Here is a 21,164-nt window from a genome sequence, read left to right as displayed (position 1 = left end):
TATGTCCCTCTCTGGTGGGAAGCTCTCGGTTAAGGCATATGCGGATGATGTCGTTGTTCTCCTCCGTCAACGTGATGATATCCCGTTGTTGAAAGGGGCAGTTGATGCATACTGTCGTGTCTCTGGAGCGCGTCTCAATCAGGGTAAATGTAAGTTCCTTGATATTCGAGGATTTCGCGATGCTGACGTCCCTTGGGCCACTGTTGTCGATCGCCATACGTCCTTGGGGATTATCATTGATCGGTGTCCTCTAAAAATGGCGGCTCTCAATTGGAAGTCGGTCACCGAGAAGATACAGGGGGCTCTGATGGTCCATGAGCAGCGCTCTGCTACCATTTTGCAAAAAGTCAGAATTTTAGACACCTACGTTCTATGTAAAGCTTATTATGTTGCTCAGCTGTTCCCACTTCCCATGATGGTGGCGAAAAGGTTGCGCCAATTGTCTAGCAGGTTTATATGGAAGGGCCATCTATTCAAGTTACGTTACGAGGTAATGACGAAGCCGCGTATCTCCGGAGGCTTGGGCCTCTCTGACATTACTCGCAAGGCGTCTGCTTTGTACGTCCGCCGAACGACTCTAATTGTTACGCAAGAAGTGACTTCGATTACATCCAGGCTTTTTACTGTTGTGCGTCCGGCGAGCCTTGCTCCACCTGTCGATGTCGGACGCCTAAATTTTAAGTTGAAACACATTCGGGAATTTTACATTGCGGTGAGTTACCTCGGTGACGTCTTCTTGCGGCGACCGGTGCCAACGACCAAGGGCTTGATTGCCCGCTGGGAGGGGCTGGCCGGTCCCAATCCAATAGAACTGGCGTCTCCATCTGTGTCCTGGAGGAACGTCTGGAAGAATGTTAGTCTGCCGATCCACTCTATGGCCGTGGCGTCCACGTGGTATAGGGTAATAAATAATTTGGTTCCCACCAATGTACGACTGCACCGTATTGGTCTTTCTGACACGGACACCTGTACTCGGTGTGGTCTCGTGGATACCCTTGAACATCGATTCACCTGCTGTGGGCACCTTGCTAATTGGCGTTGGCTCAGGAAACAACTTGCCTTTGTCACTACGTCTGCTGAAGCCGCTTATACTATTGACATCATCGTCCGGCCCGATTCTTCCTTTTTTCCGCGAACGAAGCTCCATACCGTCATGTGGTTGATTGGCCATTTCGTACATTTTGTCAACAGTTGTCATGAAGAGGATGGACACCTAGCGTTTCGGCAGTACATGCTTACTGCTTACTGGCAGCGCTTGCGATTGCCAGGCCTCCGAGATGATTTTGCCAATATGCTTAGCCTGACATTTGAAAGAGAGGGTGTTGGCTAAGGTCACCTGTGTGAGCCATTTTCTTTTATACTGTTTCTGGATTTGCCGCCTTTATGTATGTTTCTTCTCTACACCAGGACTGAAGTTTCCGTGTTTTTTTTTTTTTTTTTTTTTAATCTTTATTTCACAAAGCAGTCTACATTATATAGTCATGTTTTAGGATTTTAATTTCAGTAGTGTACTTCTTTTGAAGTGGCTGTGTTGTGGATGTTCCTTAATATTTTTTTTTCAATAGATATATTTGTTAGAGGAATAATAATTACGCTTTCATTTGCTCATAGTGAGTTGAAACTGAATTGCAAGCATTAAAAAAAAAAAAAAAAAAAAAAAAAAAAAAAAAAAAATGCATTGTCAGGGGGATGGATGTGCCTGCCGATTTTAAAGTAGGGAAAATTGTTTTAATCCCGAAGTCCTCTGGTCGTTTATCTGCTGCCAATCTTCGTCCGCTCACATTGCTGAATTTTGACTATAAGGCAGCTGCTAGAGCGCTCAATAGCCGGTTGTCTTCTCTGCTTCGGGGTGTGATTGGTGCACATCAATGTTGTTTTCATGATAGATCTATTCTGACACCAGTAGCCGAATATCGGGATGTTGTCTCGGTTGCGGCGGTTACAAACGTACATTGTGCCTTTGCCTTCCTTGATTTTTATAAGGCTTTTGATCACGTCAGTCATGTGTTTTTAGATCGTGTTTTAGGTACAATAGGTTTTAACGCTTCATCACGTGGTGTTCTTGGCAATTTGTATAGGGGAATAACAGCTCGGGTGTCAGTCAATGGGCAGCTGACGCCGCCCATTGCTATCCGCCGCGGAGTGCCTCAGGGTAGTCCGCTCTCTATGTCTTTATTCGTACTGTCCCTGGAACCGCTGCTTCGGACTATTGCTCTCAAGCTTCAGGGTATGTCCCTCTCTGGTGGGAAGCTCTCTGTTAAGGCATATGCGGATAATGTCGTTGTTCTCCTCCGTCAACGTGATGATATCCCGTTGTTGAAAGGGGCAGTTGATGCATACTGTCGTGTCTCTGGAGCGCGTCTCAATCAGGGTAAATGTAAGTTCCTTGATATTCGAGGATTTCGCGATGCTGACGTCCCTTGGGCCACTTTTGTCGATCGCCATACGTCCTTGGGGATTATCATTGATCGGTGTCCTCTAAAAATGGCGGCTCTCAATTGGAAATCTGTCACCGAGAAGATACAGGGGGCTCTGATGGTCCATGAGCAGCGCTCTGCTACCATTTTGCAAAAAGTCAGAATTTTAGACACCTACGTTCTATGTAAAGCTTATTATGTTGCTCAGCTGTTCCCACTTCCCATGATGGTGGCGAAAAGGTTGCGCCAATTGTCTAGCAGGTTTATATGGAAGGGCCATCTATTCAAGTTACGTTACGAGGTAATGACGAAACCGCGTCTCTCCGGAGGCTTGGGCCTCTCTGACATTACTCGCAAGGCGTCTGCTTTGTACGTCCGCCGAACGACTCTAATTGTTACGCAAGAAGTGACTTCAATTACATCCAGGCTTTTTACTGTTGTGCGTCCGGCGAGCCTTGCTCCACCTGTCGATGTCGGACGCCTAAATTTTAAGTTGAAACACATTCGGGAATTTTACATTGCGGTGAGTTACCTCGGTGACGTCTTCTTGCGGCGACCGGTCCCAACGACCAAGGGCTTGATTGCCCGCTGGGAGGGGCTGGCCGGTCCCAATCCAATAGAACTGGCGTCTCCATCTGTGTCCTGGAGGAACGTCTGGAAGAACGTTAGTCTGCCGATCCACTCTATGGCCGTGGCGTCCACGTGGTATAGGGTAATAAATAATTTGGTTCCCACCAATGTACGACTGCACCGTATTGGTCTTTCTGACACGGACACCTGTACTCGGTGTGGTCTCCTGGATACCCTTGAACATCGATTCACCTGCTGTGGGCACCTTGCTAATTGGCGTTGGCTCAGGAAACAACTTGCTTTTGTCACTAGGTCTGCTGAAGCCGCTTATACTATTGACATCATCGTCCGGCCCGATTCTTCCTTTTTTCCGCGGACGAAGCTCCATACCGTCATGTGGTTGATTGGCCATTTCGTACATTTTGTCAACAGTTGTCATGAAGAGGATGGACACCTAGCGTTTCGGTAGTACATGCTTACTGCTTACTGGCAGCGCTTGCGATTGCCAGGCCTCCGAGATGATTTTGCCAATATGCTTAGCCTGACATTTGAGAGAGAGGGTGTTGGCTAAGGTCACCTGTGTGAGCCATTTTCTTTTATACTGTTTCTGGATTTGCCGCCTTTATATATGTTTCTTCTCTACACCAGGACTGAAGTTTTCGTGTTTTAATCTTTATTTCAGTCAGCAGTCTACATTATATAGTCATGTTTTAGGATTTTAATTTCAGTACTGTAAAAAAAAAAAAAAAAAAAAAAAGTGGCTAGGATACCTGGCTCTCACCCAGGAGGCCCGGGTTCGATTCCCGGTACCGGAAAAGCGCGTTTTTGTTGCTCAAAAAAAAAAAAAAAAAAAAAAAAAAATGGGTATGATTCCTGCTTAGGGTGCAGGAGGTCCCGGGTTCAAATCCCGGACGAGCCCTAGCGTTTTGTGCAAACTGGTCGCACGTAGGTGGCTGAGTCAGCGCATAAAGCTGCCCGTCAGTGTAAAGTGAATTTCATACTTGGTGTAAAGAAATGACCGTCTGGTCCGACGTATGAAGGTGATTGCCAAGCTTTAGGTACAGAACGTGGCAAATGCTTGTCGGTATGTCTTGTTTAAAGTGATGAAAAAGTGTTTCCGCCCGGGATCGAACCGGGGACCTTCTGCGTGTTAGGCAGACGTGATAACCGCTACACCACGGAAACTACTGCTTTCGTTCTTGCTTCTCAGAGAACTTGTAGCAAGGTTGCCATCGTAACTTAAAAATTCAGTAAATGCGGCACTTGCATGACGAAGGTACATGTAGCAGGTCCACACACGACGTGGCTCACTCGAGTAGTATGCGACATAGGCAGGAAAATACTGTTCCCGCCCGGGATCGAACCGGGGACCTTCTGCGTGTGAAGCAGACGTGATAACCGCTACACTACGGAAACGACGGATACGCTTTGTCCATCCTTGTACACTCGAAGACGCCTCAGCCTTTCTCCCGTCCGCGCATGCACACACCATAGTTCATTTGACAGCCTGAAACCCATCGTAGCCGAGGGCTCAACAAGTATTCGGGGTGCTCGAGAGGGTGTATGTCGTAGCATCCCCAACGAGATAGCGGCGTTTCGCGCAGTCGTTATTGCAAGTCACATCAGCAAAAACAATCACCTCCTTAGCAGCAGGCAGTGCGCACCCGGCGGCAGCTCTACATGAAGATGCCAATAGCCCTGGAAGGCCGCCGACCGCGGGCCACGGCACCTCCGAGAACGGTGCTGCCCGTGACCCACGGTGTCGCCACACAGTCTGTCGAAGAACAGCACTGCCGGCAGAAAGCACCTTCCCCATCCCGCCAGCCGCACCAGATTCAAAGAGCACCCTGGACGACTTCGAGGGATGCAGTTTGCTGAAATAATTGGCGTTCACGCTGTCACAGGGCTCGTTGGTCTAGGGAGTTCCGCTTGAGACGCGACAGCGATCGCACGTGCTGTGTATTCGATCCGCCGTTTCCCTCGGGTTGTGACTATTTACTTTCTGTGTGTGACGTTTCTTTGTCTTCTTTTCTTCGTTGTTTCGTCGCCTTAGTGTTTGTGTTGTGTCTTGTGTTGTATAGCGGCTCTTGCCGCATTAAAGTGTTATGGCTTCCCGGTTGTTTCCGCGGAAGTGTGCTCTCAGTTTTCAGTTTAACAAGGCTACCAGGAATGTTCAACCAACTTCGTTGGAAATTCACGAATGGATTGTGGATACGATTGGCATTACATCGGACCAGGTACATACGGCGTATTTTGACACAGAACTTTACTGCTTTTTTGTGAAATTGTTGAACCCGGTTTTGCTAGATAAGATTTTACTTAAACATGGTGAGCAAGTGTCGTTCCGTCATAGAGATGGTTCTGTTAGCAGTGTTACTGTTTCAAATGCTGAAATTACGTATACCACAGTTCGGGTTTATAATTTACCCCCTGAAGTTGAAAACAGTTACCTCAAGGAAGCTTTGCTTGGTTATGGTACCGTTCGGTCAATTCGAAATGAACGTTGGTCTGCACAACATAAGCTGCAATGTTATAATGGTGTCAGATCGGTTGAAATGCATATTAAGTCGAACATACCGTCCCATCTGGTTGTATGTGGTTATCGTGTTCATCTTACTTATGAGGGGCAAGTTGGTACGTGTTTTCTATGTAATGAAAATGGTCATGTTCGTGCTAATTGCCCTAAGCGGGTGTTTGTGCTTAAAAATGGGCTAGCACAACGCCGCAAATTAACGGTTGCCGATCTTGTGCCAGCAGCTTCCTCCACTGTCTCGTGTCAGCCTCCTGCAGTAGATTCTTCACAACGGGTGACACCTTCCTCTGATGCAGGTTTTCCCCCGTTACCCACTCGCCCAGATGTATCGGCTGCTTCTACACCGATCCCGTCTGTTTCCAATAACAAACGCCGTCGTGCTAGTGATACCGGTAGCACTGATGACGAAGCTGCTGTTTCGCAGCCGGTTTGCGGATCTGACGAGAGACTTCCGGAATCTCCCATGCTTGTTTTGGATTCTGTTCCCACTGTGTCTCCTGCTTTGCCTGATGACGTCAAACTTGCTGCCACGCCGTCGGCGCAAGAGTCCCAACATTCGGTCGAGGTGGTGTTGACATCCCCCCCGACACAGGCATCACCACATGTTGACGACACTTCGGTGCAGACAGCTGTTTGTCGGAAAATCGCTTCTAGAACTGCGCGCTCCGCTTCAGCGGATTCCAACCCTATCTCTCCACCTCCTACACTTCCAATACCTACACCTTCTGATGCCGGTGCCGATGTTCCTGATGCATTTTTCCCCTTGCTTGCTCCTTCTTCTGATTCCTCTCGCCCTGCTAATCCTTCGGATGCCTTGGTTGACGTGCCTGATCTCGAACCCCCCACTCCACCTGCTCTTGAATCTGGTGTGCATCAGATACGCCGTCGGGTGAAAGTGCCCCCCAATCTTCACGCGGTGCGGAAAAAACACAAGCATGCAAAGGATGACTCTGATTCCGTTGATTCCGGGCAATCACCCTCTGCCATGTCTGATGTTGATGATCTGGATGTCGTTGCTTCTAATGTGGTGTAATTAGGGTTCATTTTCCCTTTTGTTTTGTTGATGTTGCAGGCGTACACGTTTATTACCTTAAATATAAATAGCATTCAATCTGCTCTGAAGTTAGCGTCTCTGCAGCAGTTCATTTATGACTCTGCAGCTGATGTTGTTTTCCTGCAGGAAGTCTCCGTTGCACACCTGTTTGTTCCTGGCTTTCGCACTATTCTAAATTTTGCGCCTGAGTTTTCCACAGGTACTGCCTTACTAATTCGTGACGGTATCCCCGTTACCGAAATTGAGCTCTTAGACTCGGGAAGGGGTATTGGTTGTCGGTTATTTGACACAACCTTGGTTAATATTTACGCCCCCTCTGGTTCCAGCAAACGGCAGGAAAGGTCTCGTTTTTATAAAGAGGATCTGATTTATCTTTTACGCAAAAATCCTGCGACTTTGATATTGGGGGGTGATTTTAATTGTGTATTACAAGCTAAGGACCAATCGCCTCATTTTAATTATTGTTTCGAGCTACATTCTCTTGTACGTCAACTACGACTACGCGATGCGTGGGAGGTTAAACACCCCACTTTAGTTAAATTTACATTTTTTACTGCCACGTCAAGTAGTCGACTGGACCGATTGTATATTTCTGATCCCCTTAGTGTTTCTGTTTTAAATGTAGATGTTATTCCAGCCAGTTTTACGGATCATTGTGCCCTTGCGGTTATAATTAATTTGGAGCGTCAGCCTCTTAAACTTTATCGGCCGCTGTGGAAATTAAATGTCTCCTTGCTCGATGACCCTGACATCGAACCTCTAATACAGACGGCGTGGGACATGTGTTTACGTTCTCTGCGATACTATCCGTCTAAGCTTCACTGGTGGATCCACTGTGCGAAGCCAAAACTACGTCGCACTTTAATGTCCTACAGTTATAATAGAGCGCGAGATCTGAAACCGACTTTTGAGTATTATTATTCGGTGCTTCGCGAACTTTATGATACTTCTCGAATGACAGGTGCCCACCTTTCTGAGATTCGGAAAATTAAAGCCAAGCTCCTTAGTATTAAACGGCTTCAGATGGAAGGATTGAAGATTAAATCTAAACCGCCGTCCACCTTAGCACATGAAATGACTTCCATGTACCACCTGTTTCGTCACCACAAGAACCGTCGACGTGTATTGATTGACGGCCTTATGGCAGCTGATGGTTGCCGGCTTACCTTACAGAATCAAATAACCCATGAACTTACCTGCTACTATGAGACCTTATATGCTGTGGCTGATTCTGATCCGCTTGATGTTGATGAGATTTTAACTGCTATCCCATCAGTTTTAACAGAGGACCATAATGTGGAATTTTTAGCTCCTTTTACTGCAGACGAAATTTCAGCTTTCATTGCTTGTTCACCATCTCACAAATCTCCTGGTCCGGATGGCCTTCCTAAGGAATTTTTTGTTCGCTTTTGGACTATTATAGGGCCTGTTTTTACGGATATTGTAAATGAAATCTTGAATGGTGGCACAATTCCAGCCGATTTCAAGAGAGGTACGGTTGTCCTGATACCAAAATCTGCTGGTTTGAAGACAGCTAGTGACTTTCGTCCTTTAACCCTTTTAAATTTTGATTATAAGACGGCTGCTAGGGCTGTTAATGCACGTCTATCCCTCTTGCTTACACCTGTGATAACTCCTTGTCAAAGCTGCTTTCCAGGGCGCTCCATATTGACTCCTCTGGCGGGGTATCGTGATGTCGTGTCGATTGTCGCTGTCACCAATATTTCCTGTGCGCTTTTATTTGTTGATTTTAGTAAGGCTTTTGATCGTGTGTCCCATTCGTTTTTAGAGCTTCTGCTGCGCCGACTCGGTTTTAATGAAAAGGCGCTGCTGGTACTTAAGAATATGACGACTGTTATTTCTGCTAAGATTGACATTAATGGCCAGCTAACGAAGGTCATTGATATTAAACGTGGCGTCCCGCAAGGTAGCCCTTTATCCATGACCCTTTATGCTCTCTCCCTTCAACCACTCCTCTCTCGTCTCAACTCGACACTTCGTGGTCTTACGATTTCTGGGGTTACCCTGACAGCAACAGCTTATGCTGATGATTTGGTTGTTTTGCTTCGTTCCGCCGCCGAAGTGCCGCAGTTGAAAATGGAACTAGATAAATTTTCTGCGGCCTCCGGCTCTCGTCTCAACCCCCGTAAAAGCAAACTTCTGAATTTGCGGGGCTTTGAAAATGTGGTTGTTCCGTGGGTTACGGCTGTTGAACACCATACACATTTAGGCATCTATCTTGAACGGTGTCCTCTTCGTATGGCTGCAAAAAATTGGCAAGTGGCCATTTCCAAGCTTCAAGGTGTTTTATTCGAACACTCATGGCGTTCGATACCGCTACTGCAAAAAAAGCGTGTATTAGACACTTATGTTTTATGTAAAGTATTTTACGTTGCTCAGTTGTTTCCGCTTCCAAGAATGCAGGGTGCAAAAATGGTCCAGCTTATCATCAGATATATTTGGCGGGGGCACATTTTTAAATTACGTTGTGATGTTCTTACGAAGCCGCGTCTTGCGGGCGGCTTGTCGTTCACCGATGTCCGTGTCAAGGCTGCGGCCCTTTATGTTAAGTGCACCCTCCATCTTTTATTTTCTGAGTCCCCGACTGTTACTTCGCGATTATTCCATGTCGTTCGTCCTGCGAGCTTGTCACCGCCTATTAACGTAGGGCCTCTAAATGCGAAGCTACGGCATGTTCGGGACTTCTACATTGAGATTAGTTATCTGGATCTCCACATCCAACGTCGTCCTGTTTTTACTATGCGAACACTGCTTGACAAATGGCACAGGTCTTCTTCTTCCATCCCGATTGTTTTGCAATATCCCCGTTTTAATTGGCGTCACATATGGACGAATATTAGCTTACCCGTTCATTCAGCACCTGTTGCCTCCCTATGGTATAAGGTAGTTCACCAGCTGATTCCTACGAATGAACGACTTCATCGCATAGGTTTAAGTGTCTCTCCGCTTTGTCAAACGTGTGGTTGTGTTGATACACTCCAACACCGATTTACCTGCGCTGACCGTCTTCGCATGTGGTACTGGCTGCGCCGACGATTGGCGTTACTCACCAGGAGCTCGGAATCGGCATTTACAACTGATATTCTCTGCTGGCCGGACACGGTTTTTTATCCCGGGACAAAGAACAATACCATTATGTGGCTTCTTGGCCGTTACATTTTTGCAGTGGTTGATGGTGATGGTATTTCCGATTTTATTTCGTTTATTGGTTACATGCTTCATGAGTACTGGACGCAACAATCTTTCCCACATCTTAAGAGGGACTTTGCGAATATGCTTAGTATTGTCTTCGAAAAGCAGGGGATTGGTTAAGTTTCCACTTCTCTTGATCGCTCCTGCGCCAGTTACATTAATGGCACCGGTATCGGGGCATACTGATCTCACTTCACGATAGGGAAAGCATTCTCGCTAGCTCTTACTTATTTTGCTTTCCTGCCAAGCTTTTACCTGTTTGGATAGACACTGCATCACAAGCCCCGTGTCCACATATAAGTATCATAAGACTCTGAACCAAGGGAAATTACTACGTATTGGTGCCACTGTGCTTCAGTGCAGGGAGGAGGAGACGTCATGGCCAGGCCTCGGATTTCGACCCCTGCCCAACGCGCCTCCCCCGAGCTGCAATGGGTCAACACAGTGAAAGAAATACAAAAAGAAAAAAAATGGATAAAGCATAAAAAAAATGGATAAGGCGTCGGACTTCGTACAAAAAAAAAAAAAAATGGATAAGGCATCGGTCTCCTAAACCGGGGATTGTGGGTTCGAGTCCCACCAGAGGTAAAAAAAAAAAAAAAAAAAAAAAAAAAAAAAAAAAAAAAAAAAAAAAAAAGGGGTATGATTCCTGCTTAGGCTGCAGGAGGTCCCGGGTTCAAATCCCGGACGAGCCCTAGCGTTTTGTGCAAACTGATCGCACGTCAAAAAAAAAAAAAAATAAAAAAAAAGGGGTATGATTCCTGCTTAGGGTGCAGGAGGTCCCGGGTTCAAATCCCGGACGAGCCCTAGCGTTTTGTGCAAACTGATCGCACGTCAAAAAAAAAAAAAAAATAAAAAAAAAGGGGTATGATTCCTGCTTAGGGTGCAGGAGGTCCCGGGTTCAAATCCCGGACGAGCCCTAGCGTTTTGTGCAAACTGGTCGCACGTAGGTGGCTGAGTCAGCGCAAAAAGCTGCCCGTCAGTGTAAAGTGAATTTCATACTTGGTGTAAAGAAATGACCGTCTGGTCCGACGTATGAAGGTGATTGCCAAGCTTTAGGTACAGAACGTGGCAAATGCTTGTCGGTATGTCTTGTTTAAAGTGATGAAAAAGTGTTTCCGCCCGGGATCGAACCGGGGACCTTCTGCGTGTTAGGCAGACGTGATAACCGCTACACCACGGAAACTACTGCTTTCGTTCTTGCTTCTCAGAGAACTTGTAGCAAGGTTGCCATCGTAACTTAAAAATTCAGTAAATGCGGCACTTGCATGACGAAGGTACATGTAGCAGATCCACACGCGACGTGGCTCACTCGAGTAGTATGCGACATAGGCAGGAAAATACTGTTCCCGCCCGGGATCGAACCGGGGACCTTCTGCGTGTGAAGCAGACGTGATAACCGCTACACTACGGAAACGACGGATACGCTCTGTCCATCCTTGTACACTCGAAGACGCCTCAGCCTTTCTCCCGTCCGCGCATGCACACACCATAGTTCATTTGACAGCCTGAAACCCATCGTAGCCGAGGGCTCAACAAGTATTCGGGGTGCTCGAGAGGGTGTATGTCGTAGCATCCCCAACGAGATAGCGGCGTTTCGCGCAGTCGTTATTGCAAGTCACATCAGCAAAAACAATCACCTCCTTAGCAGCAGGCAGTGCGCACCCGGCGGCAGCTCTACATGAAGATGCCAATAGCCCTGGAAGGCCGCCGACCGCGGGCCACGGCACCTCCGAGAACGGTGCTGCCCGTGACCCACGGTGTCGCCACACAGTCTGTCGAAGAACAGCACTGCCGGCAGAAAGCACCTTCCCCATCCCGCCAGCCGCACCAGATTCAAAGAGCACCCTGGACGACTTCGAGGGATGCAGTTTGCTGAAATAATTGGCGTTCACGCTGTCACAGGGCTCGTTGGTCTAGGGGTACAAGTTCCGCTTTAGACGCCGTGCAGTGTGGACGTGCCTAGTCTTCCGCTCCGCCGTAGCGTTACGTATAGTGGACTATCGTTTTTGTTACGTGTTGTGTTGCAACTTCTGAGAGTGTTTCTCCGTCGTTGTTTCGTACCTTGTGTTACTTTCTGTCCTTATTTCAGTGTTTTTTGTGTAGCGGTTTCGACCGCATATTTTGAAAATGTCGTCCCAGGTTATTCCTCGTCAGGCTACAGTTAGTTTTGCTTTTGACAAGTCAACCCGCCATGTGCAACCTAGTTCTCTTGAGATTCATGATTGGTTGGTAGATACCTTTGGTGTTCATTCGGATCAGGTGCACACTGCTTATTTTGATACCGAACTGTATGTTTTCTTTGTTAAGTTTATGGACCCACTTCAGGTTGATAAAATTCTTTCTAAATATGGTCATCAAGTTCTCTTTCGGCATCGGGATGATTCTGTAAGTACCGTGCTGCTTTCCAATGCTTCCATCACGTATACCAATGTTCGTGTTTACAACCTTCCACCGGAGGTGGATAATGTCTATCTTAAGGAGGGTCTACAGAAGTATGGTGATGTAAAGAGCATTCGCCTTGAACGCTGGTCAAGCCAACATCGCCTGCAATGTTACAGTGGTATTCGTTCAGTCGAAATGCACGTTAAGCAGAATATTCCATCTCACCTGCAGATCGGTGGATATCGTGTCCATGTAACATATAGTGGTCAGGTTGGCACCTGTTTTTTGTGCAATGAAAGTGGTCACGTGCGTACCGACTGTCCGCGGAGAGTTTTTGTTTTAAAAAATTCTCTCGAACAGCGTCGCAAGTTAACGGTCGCTGACCTCGTTGCAGGTGGTTCTGCTCTTGGTGTAGCACAGTCCAGTGGTAGTAGCGCCCCGCCACAGGTTTTGCGCACCCCTGATACAGAATTTCCTCCTTTGCGTGCTAAATCTGATGTTGTTCCGTCTGTCCCTCAGGTGGGTGTGCCACTTTTGAATAATAAGAGGCGTCGCCCACACGATGGAAATAGTACGGATGAGGATCTCCCTGAGATGCCCCAGTCCGAGCGACCGGCATCCTCCGAGCCACTGTGTACTGTAGCTGCTCCCTGCCCTCCTGAGGTAGCGGTTCCGGTGGCGGCTGCTGGCGCCCCTCCGGCCTCCGACGCAGCTTCTCTCGAGTCGGGTCGTCGGTCGGGCCTGTTGGCGCCGTCTTCCGAACCGACTTCGATGTCACAACAAGTGGAGCCGCGACAACTTCCTGCTTCGCTGCCCCATACCTCTGCCAGCGGAGCTGCTCCGCTTCCTTCCAACTCTGCGGCCTCGGACCTTCCTGCTCCCGTTTCGCCTCCGTGCAGTCCATGTTTGCCGGAAGCTAGTGCAGGTGTTGACCATTCCGTTTTTTCGGATGTTTCCCCCGCGACCCCGGATCCCGCATGTGGACCGGCGCGGGTGGTGTCGGATACAGAACTTGACCCTCCTACGTCACCGGCGGCTGAAGTTTCCTTGCCCGTCAGCCGACGCAAGTTACGCGTTCAGCCGAACGTTAATGCTGTTCGTAAAAAACCGAAACGTAAGGGATCCGCGGAACGGGGTAGCAGTCCCCCTCCCTCGGATGCCTCCGTCACCCCTGCTATGGACTGTGACGCTGGTGCGTCGGTGTAGGTGATTTGATTTCTCGCTTTTCTCTCTATGGTTCAAGCATACACCTTTCTTACCTTAAATGTTAACCGTATTGAGTCCGACGTTCGCATTGCCTCTTTGCGGCAGTTTATTTACGACGCCTGTGCGGACGTAGTGTTTTTGCAGGAAGTGTTGTTTTCTGATCTCTCTCTACCTGGATTTCAAACTGTTTTTAATGTCGCGCCGCAATATTCAACAGGAACTGCTCTTTTCTTTCGAGAGGGCATTCCTATTACTGACATTGAATTCCTTGACTCTGGCCGTGGGATTGGTTGTCGTCTTTTTGATCTCCGCCTCGTTGTTTTGTATGCCCCCTCTGGTTCGGGTCACACTGTGGCTCGATCGCGATTTTATAAAGAAGAGCTTATTTATCTTTTGCGCCAGAGTCCTCGGAGTCTCCTGCTCGGAGGCGATTTTAATTGTGTTTTACGCCCTGCAGACCAGTCCCCCAATTTTAATTATTGCCGTGATTTACATGACTTAGTTCGTACGATGCATCTGCGTGATGTTTGGGAACACAAATATCCAACCCTGGTGAAATATACGTTTTTTACCGCGTCCTCATGCAGTAGACTCGACAGATTCTATTTATCTGATTTTTTATGTGATAAAATTCTTTCTGTCGATGTTATTCCTACTAGTTTTTCTGACCATTGTGCTTTTACTGCAACTGTAAATCTTAGTCGCCAACCTGCAAAACTTTATCGTTCCCAGTGGATGTTAAATGTTTCCCACCTTGCCGACAGTGCTATGGATGATGTTATAAGTGGCGTGTGGGAGCGATGTCTTCGCTCTGTCCCGCGATACCCCTCCTTGCTGGTTTGGTGGACTGCGTTTGCCAAGCCCAAGATTCGTCAGACTTTGATTTTCTACTGTGCTGCTAGGACGCGTGATTTTAAGAACACGTATGAATATTACTACTCTGTCCTGCGTGAACTATATGACGCGGCGGGTACCTCTCCACTGCGGATCCATGATGTTCGTCGTATTAAAGCCAAGCTCTTGAGCCTTAAACGACGACAGATGGATGGTCTGCGAGTTAAGTCGAAACCTCACTCTCTTGTTGAAGGTGAACTGACATCCTTGTACCACCTGCTACGGCATCAGACTCGTCGTCGTCGCTCCTTCATCTCTTCTCTTACGGTGGATGATGGGCGACAGCTTAGTGCACAGGAGGAAATGGTTCGTGCTCTTCATCAGTATTACACTAGTCTCTATTCTGCCGATGATTCTGGTGAGTCTCTTTCGGATGATGTCTTTGGGGATCTAACTGCGACGATCGCGCCTGACGCGAACGGCGAATTTCTCCGGGAGTTCCAGGTAGATGATGTTTTCGATTTTATTGCTCGCTCTCCGTCCAGTAAATCGCCGGGTCCAGACGGCCTGCCTAAAGAATTTTATCTCCGTTTTTGGCCTCTTTTGGGTGGCATTTTTACGCAGATTTTAAATGAGATTGTCAGAGGGATGGATGTGCCTGCCGATTTTAAAGTAGGGAAAATTGTTTTAATTCCGAAGTCCTCTGGTCGTTTATCTGCTGCCAATCTTCGTCCGCTCACATTGCTGAATTTTGACTATAAGACAGCCGCTAGAGCGCTCAATAGCCGGCTGTCTTCTCTGCTTCGGGGTGTGATTGGTGCACATCAATGTTGTTTTCATGATAGATCTATTCTGACACCAGTAGCCGAATATCGGGATGTTGTCTCGGTTGCGGCGGTTACAAACGTACATTGTGCCTTTGCCTTCCTTGATTTTTATAAGGCTTTTGATCACGTCAGTCATGTGTTTTTAGATCGTGTTTTAGGTACAATAGGTTTTAACGCTTCATCACGTGGTGTTCTTGGCAATTTGTACAGGGGAATAACAGCTCGGGTGTCAGTCAATGGGCAGCTGACGCCGCCCATTGCTATCCGCCGCGGAGTGCCTCAGGGTAGTCCGCTCTCTATGTCTTTATTCGTTTTGTCCCTGGAACCGCTGCTTCGGACTATTGCTCTCAAGCTTCAGGGTATGTCCCTCTCTGGTGGGAAGCTCTCGGTTAAGGCATATGCGGATGATGTCGTTGTTCTCCTCCGTCAACGAGATGATATCCCGTTGTTGAAAGGGGCAGTTGATGCATACTGTCGTGTCTCTGGAGCGCGTCTCAATCAGGGTAAATGTAAGTTCCTTGATATTCGAGGATTTCGCGATGCTGACGTCCCTTGGGCCACTTTTGTCGATCGCCATACGTCCTTGGGGATTATCATTGATCGGTGTCCTCTAAAAATGGCGGCTCTCAATTGGAAATCTGTCGCCGAGAAGATACAGGGGGCTCTGATGGTCCATGAGCAGCGCTCTGCTACCATTTTGCAAAAAGTCCGCATTTTAGACACCTACGTCCTATGTAAAGCTTATTATGTTGCTCAGCTGTTCCCACTTCCCATGATGGTGGCGAAAAGGTTGCGCCAATTGTCTAGCAGGTTTATATGGAAGGGCCATCTATTCAAGTTACGTTACGAGGTAATGACGAAACCGCGTCTCTCCGGAGGCTTGGGCCTCTCTGACATTACTCGCAAGGCGTCTGCTTTGTACGTCCGCCGAACGACTCTAATTGTTACGCAAGAAGTGACTTCAATTACATCCAGGCTTTTTACTGTTGTGCGTCCGGCGAGCCTTGCTCCACCTGTCGATGTCGGACGCCTAAATTTTAAGTTGAAACACATTCGGGAATTTTACATTGCGGTGAGTTACCTCGGTGACGTCTTCTTGCGGCGACCGGTGCCAACGACCAAGAGCTTGATTGCCCGCTGGGAGGGGCTGGCCAGTCCCAATCCAATAGAACTGGCGTCTCCATCCGTGTCCTGGAGGAACGTCTGGAAGAACGTTAGTCTGCCGATCCACTCTATGGCCGTGGCGTCCACGTGGTATAGGGTAATAAATAATTTGGTTCCCACCAACGTACGACTGCACCGTATTGGTCTTTCTGACACAGACACCTGTACTCGGTGTGGTCTCCTGGATACCCTTGAACATCGATTCACCTGCTGTGGGCACCTTGCTAATTGGCGTTGGCTCAGGAAACAACTTGCTTTTGTCACTAGGTCTGCTGAAGCCGCTTATACTATTGACATCATCGTCCGGCCCGATTCTTCCTTTTTTCCGCGGACGAAGCTCCATACCGTCATGTGGTTGATTGGCCATTTCGTACATTTTGTCAACAGTTGTCATGAAGAGGATGGACACCTAGCGTTTCGGCAGTACATGCTTACTGCTTACTGGCAGCGCTTGCGATTGCCAGGCCTCCGAGATGATTTTGCCAATATGCTTAGCCTGACATTTGAAAGAGAGGGTGTTGGCTAAGGTCACCTGTGTGAGCCATTTTCTTTTATACTGTTTCTGAATTTGCCGCCTTTATGTATGCTTCTTCTCTACACCAGGACTGAAGTTTTCGTGTTTTAACCTTTATTTCAGTAAGCAGATAATTCTTAAAAAAAAAAAAAAAAAAAAAAAGCTGGGAGAGCGTTAGACTGAAGATCTAAAGGTCCGTGGTTCGATCCCGGGTTTCGGCAGGTATTCATTTTGATGCGAAAAAAAAAAAGGGGTATGATTCCTGCTTAGGGTGCAGGAGGTCCCGGGTTCAAATCCCGGACGAGCCCTAGCGTTTTGTGCAAACTGGTCGCACGTAGGTGGCTGAGTCAGCGCAAAAAGCTGCCCGTCAGTGTAAAGTGAATTTCATACTTGGTGTAAAGAAATGACCGTCTGGTCCGACGTATGAAGGTGATTGCCAAGCTTTAGGTACAGAACGTGGCAAATGCTTGTCGGTATGTCTTGTTTAAAGTGATGAAAAAGTGTTTCCGCCCGGGATCGAACCGGGGACCTTCTGCGTGTTAGGCAGACGTCATAACCGCTACACCACGGAAACTACTGCTTTCGTTCTTGCTTCTCAGAGAACTTGTAGCAAGGTTGCCATCGTAACTTAAAAATTCAGTAAATGCGGCACTTGCATGACGAAGGTACATGTAGCAGATCCACACACGACGTGGCTCACTCGAGTAGTATGCGACATAGGCAGGAAAATACTGTTCCCGCCCGGGATCGAACCGGGGACCTTCTGCGTGTGAAGCAGACGTGATAACCGCTACACTACGGAAACGACGGATACGCTCTGTCCATCCTTGTACACTCGAAGACGCCTCAGCCTTTCTCCCGTCCGCGCGTTCACACACCATAGTTCATTTGACAGCCTGAAACCCATCGTAGCCGAGGGCTCAACAAGTATTCGGGGTGCTCGAGAGGGTGTATGTCGTAGCATCCCCAACGAGATAGCGGCGTTTCGCGCAGTCGTTATTGCAAGTCACATCAGCAAAAACAATCACCTCCTTAGCAGCAGGCAGTGCGCACCCGGCGGCAGCTCTACATGAAGATGCCAATAGCCCTGGAAGGCCGCCGACCGCGGGCCACGGCACCTCCGAGAACGGTGCTGCCCGTGACCCACGGTGTCGCCACACAGTCTGTCGAAGAACAGCACTGCCGGCAGAAAGCACCTTCCCCATCCCGCCAGCCGCACCAGATTCAAAGAGCACCCTGGACGACTTCGAGGGATGCAGTTTGCTGAAATAATTGGCTCGTTGGTCTAGGGGTATGATTCCTGCTTAGGGTGCAGGAGGTCCCGGGTTCAAATCCCGGACGAGCCCTAGCGTTTTGTGCAAACTGGTCGCACGTAGGTGGCTGAGTCAGCGCAAAAAGCTGCCCCTCAGTGTAAAGTGAATTTCATACTTGGTGTAAAGAAATGACCGTCTGGTCCGACATATGAAGGTGATTGCCAAGCTTTAGGTACAGAACGTGGCAAATGTAGTATGCGACATAGGCAGGAAAATACTGTTCCCGCCCGGGATCGAACCGGGGACCTTCTGCGTGTGAAGCAGACGTGATAACCGCTACACTACGGAAACGACGGATACGCTCTGTCCATCCTTGTACACTCGAAGACGCCTCAGCCTTTCTCCCGTCCGCGCATGCACACACCATAGTTCATTTGACAGCCTGAAACCCATCGTAGCCGAGGGCTCAACAAGTATTCGGGGTGCTCGAGAGGGTGTATGTCGTAGCATCCCCAACGAGATAGCGGCGTTTCGCGCAGTCGTTATTGCAAGTCACATCAGCGAAAACAATCACCTCCTTAGCAGCAGGCAGTGCGCACCCGGCGGCAGGTGTAAAGAAATGACCGTCTGGTCCGACGTATGAAGGTGATTGCCAAGCTTTAGGTACAGAACGTGGCAAATGCTTGCCGGCATGTCTTGTTTAAAGTGATGAAAAAGTGTTTCCGCCCGGGATCGAACCGGGGACCTTCTGCGTGTTAGGCAGACGTGATAACCGCTACACCACGGAAACCACTGCTTTCGTTCTTGCTTCTCAGAGAACTTGTAGCAAGGTTGCCATCGTAACTTAAAAATTCAGTAAATGCGGCACTTGCATGACGAAGGTACATGTAGCAGATCCACACACGACGTGGCTCACTCGAGTAGTATGCGACATAGGCAGGAAAATACTGTTCCCGCCCGGGGACCTTCTGCGTGTGAAGCAGACGTGATAACCGCTACACTACGGAAACGACGGATACGCTCTGTCCATCCTTGTACACTCGAAGACGCCTCAGCCTTTCTCCCGTCCGCGCATGCACACACCATAGTTCATTTGACAGCCTGAAACCCATCGTAGCCGAGGGCTCAACAAGTATTCGGGGTGCTCGAGAGGGTGTATGTCGTAGCATCCCCAACGAGATAGCGGCGTTTCGCGCAGTCGTTATTGCAAGTCACATCAGCAAAAACAATCACCTCCTTAGCAGCAGGCAGTGCGCACCCGGCGGCAGCTCTACATGAAGATGCCAATAGCCCTGGAAGGCCGCCGACCGCGGGCCACGGCACCTCCGAGAACGGTGCTGCCCGTGACCCACGGTGTCGCCACACAGTCTGTCGAAGAACAGCACTGCCGGCAGAAAGCACCTTCCCCATCCCGCCAGCCGCACCAGATTCAAAGAGCACCCTGGACGACTTCGAGGGATGCAGTTTGCTGAAATAATTGGCGTTCACGCTGTCACAGGGCTCGTTGGTCTAGGGGTACGTCGTTTCCGTAGTGTAGCGGTTATCACGTCTGCTTCACACGCAGAAGGTCCCCGGTACGATCCCGGGCGGGATCAGTATTTTCCTGCCTATGTCGCATACTACTCGAGTGAGCCACGTCGTGAGTGGATCTGCTACATGTACCTTCGTCATGCGTAGTTCCGCTTTAGACGCCGTGCAGTGTGGACGTGCCTAGTCTTCCGCTCCGCCGTAGCGTTACGTATAGTGGACTATCGTTTTTGTTTACGTGTTGTGTTGCAACTTCTGTGAGTGTTTCTCCGTCGTTGTTTCGTACCTTGTGTTACTTTCTGTCCTTATTTCAGTGTTTTTTGTGTAGCGGTTTCGACCGCATATTTTGAAAATGTCGTCCCAGGTTATTCCTCGTCAGGCTACAGTTAGTTTTGCTTTTGACAAGTCAACCCGCCATGTGCAACCTAGTTCTCTTGAGATTCATGATTGGTTGGTAGATACCTTTGGTGTTCATTCGGATCAGGTGCACACTGCTTATTTTGATACCGAACTGTATGTATTCTTTGTTAAGTTTATGGACCCACTTCAGGTTGATAAAATTCTTTCTAAATATGGTCATCAAGTTCTCTTTCGGCATCGGGATGATTCTGTAAGTACCGTGCTGCTTTCCAATGCTTCCATCACGTATACCAATGTTCGTGTTTACAACCTTCCACCGGAGGTGGATAATGTCTATCTTAAGGAGGGTCTACAGAAGTATGGTGATGTAAAGAGCATTCGCCTTGAACGCTGGTCAAGCCAACATCGCCTGCAATGTTACAGTGGTATTCGTTCAGTCGAAATGCACGTTAAGCAGAATATTCCATCTCACCTGCAGATCGGTGGATATCGTGTCCATGTAACATATAGTGGTCAGGTTGGCACCTGTTTTTTGTGCAATGAAAGTGGTCACGTGCGTACCGACTGTCCGCGGAGAGTTTTTGTTTTAAAAAATTCTCTCGAACAGCGTCGCAAGTTAACGGTCGCTGACCTCGTTGCAGGTGGTTCTGCTCTTGGTGTAGCACAGTCCAGTGGTAGTAGCGCCCCGCCACAGGTTTTGCGCACCCCTGATACAGAATTTCCTCCTTTGCGTGCTAAATCTGATGTTGTTCCGTCTGTCCCTCAGGTGGGTGTGCCACTTTTGAATAATAAGAGGCGTCGCCCACACGATGGAAATAGTACGGATGAGGATCTCCCTGAGATGCCCCAGTCCGAGCGACCGGCATCCTCCGAGCCACTGTGTACTGTAGCTGCTCCCTGCCCTCCTGAGGTAGCGGTTCCGGTGGCGGCTGCTGGCGCCCCTCCGGCCTCCGACGCAGCTTCTCTCGAGTCGGGTCGTCGGTCGGGCCTGTTGGCGCCGTCTTCCGAACCGACTTCGATGTCACAACAAGTGGAGCCGCGACAACTTCCTGCTTCGCTGCCCCATACCTCTGCCAGCGGAGCTGCTCCGCTTCCTTCCAACTCTGCGGCCTCGGACCTTCCTGCTCACGTTTCGCCTCCGTGCAGTCCATGTTTGCCGGAAGCTAGTGCAGGTGTTGACCATTCCGTTTTGTCGGATGTTTCCCCCGCGACCCCGGATCCCGCATGTGGACCGGCGCGGGTGGTGTCGGATACAGAACTTGACCCTCCTACGTCACCGGCGGCTGAAGTTTCCTTGCCCGTCAGCC

General features: G+C 48.7%; 10 non-coding genes across 10 annotated transcripts; 2 read left to right on the top strand and 8 right to left on the bottom strand.

Annotated features, from left to right (window-relative positions):
* Window positions 1–4,099: 4,099 nt before the first annotated feature.
* On the bottom strand, window positions 4,100–4,172 carry Trnav-aac. The gene has a single exon. It is a non-coding gene; the product is annotated as a tRNA-Val (tRNA).
* Window positions 4,173–4,330: 158 nt separating this feature from the next.
* On the bottom strand, window positions 4,331–4,403 carry Trnav-cac. Its single transcript has one exon. It is a non-coding gene; the product is annotated as a tRNA-Val (tRNA).
* A 6,497-nt stretch (window positions 4,404–10,900) lies between these two features.
* Trnav-aac lies at window positions 10,901–10,973 on the bottom strand. The gene has a single exon. It is a non-coding gene; the product is annotated as a tRNA-Val (tRNA).
* A 158-nt stretch (window positions 10,974–11,131) lies between these two features.
* On the bottom strand, window positions 11,132–11,204 carry Trnav-cac. Its single transcript has one exon. It is a non-coding gene; the product is annotated as a tRNA-Val (tRNA).
* A 6,014-nt stretch (window positions 11,205–17,218) lies between these two features.
* On the bottom strand, window positions 17,219–17,291 carry Trnav-aac. Its single transcript has one exon. It is a non-coding gene; the product is annotated as a tRNA-Val (tRNA).
* Window positions 17,292–17,449: 158 nt separating this feature from the next.
* Window positions 17,450–17,522, bottom strand: Trnav-cac. Its single transcript has one exon. It is a non-coding gene; the product is annotated as a tRNA-Val (tRNA).
* Window positions 17,523–17,991: 469 nt separating this feature from the next.
* On the top strand, window positions 17,992–18,063 carry Trnap-agg. The gene has a single exon. It is a non-coding gene; the product is annotated as a tRNA-Pro (tRNA).
* Window positions 18,064–18,248: 185 nt separating this feature from the next.
* On the bottom strand, window positions 18,249–18,321 carry Trnav-cac. The gene has a single exon. It is a non-coding gene; the product is annotated as a tRNA-Val (tRNA).
* Window positions 18,322–18,687: 366 nt separating this feature from the next.
* Trnav-aac lies at window positions 18,688–18,760 on the bottom strand. Its single transcript has one exon. It is a non-coding gene; the product is annotated as a tRNA-Val (tRNA).
* Window positions 18,761–19,492: 732 nt separating this feature from the next.
* On the top strand, window positions 19,493–19,565 carry Trnav-cac. Its single transcript has one exon. It is a non-coding gene; the product is annotated as a tRNA-Val (tRNA).
* The last annotated feature ends 1,599 nt before the right edge of the window (window positions 19,566–21,164 follow it).

This window comes from Schistocerca piceifrons, unplaced genomic scaffold, assembly GCF_021461385.2.
Source record: "Schistocerca piceifrons isolate TAMUIC-IGC-003096 unplaced genomic scaffold, iqSchPice1.1 HiC_scaffold_538, whole genome shotgun sequence".
NCBI classification, from domain to species: domain Eukaryota; kingdom Metazoa; phylum Arthropoda; class Insecta; order Orthoptera; family Acrididae; genus Schistocerca; species Schistocerca piceifrons.
This window is presented reverse-complemented; position numbering and strand designations above follow the sequence as displayed.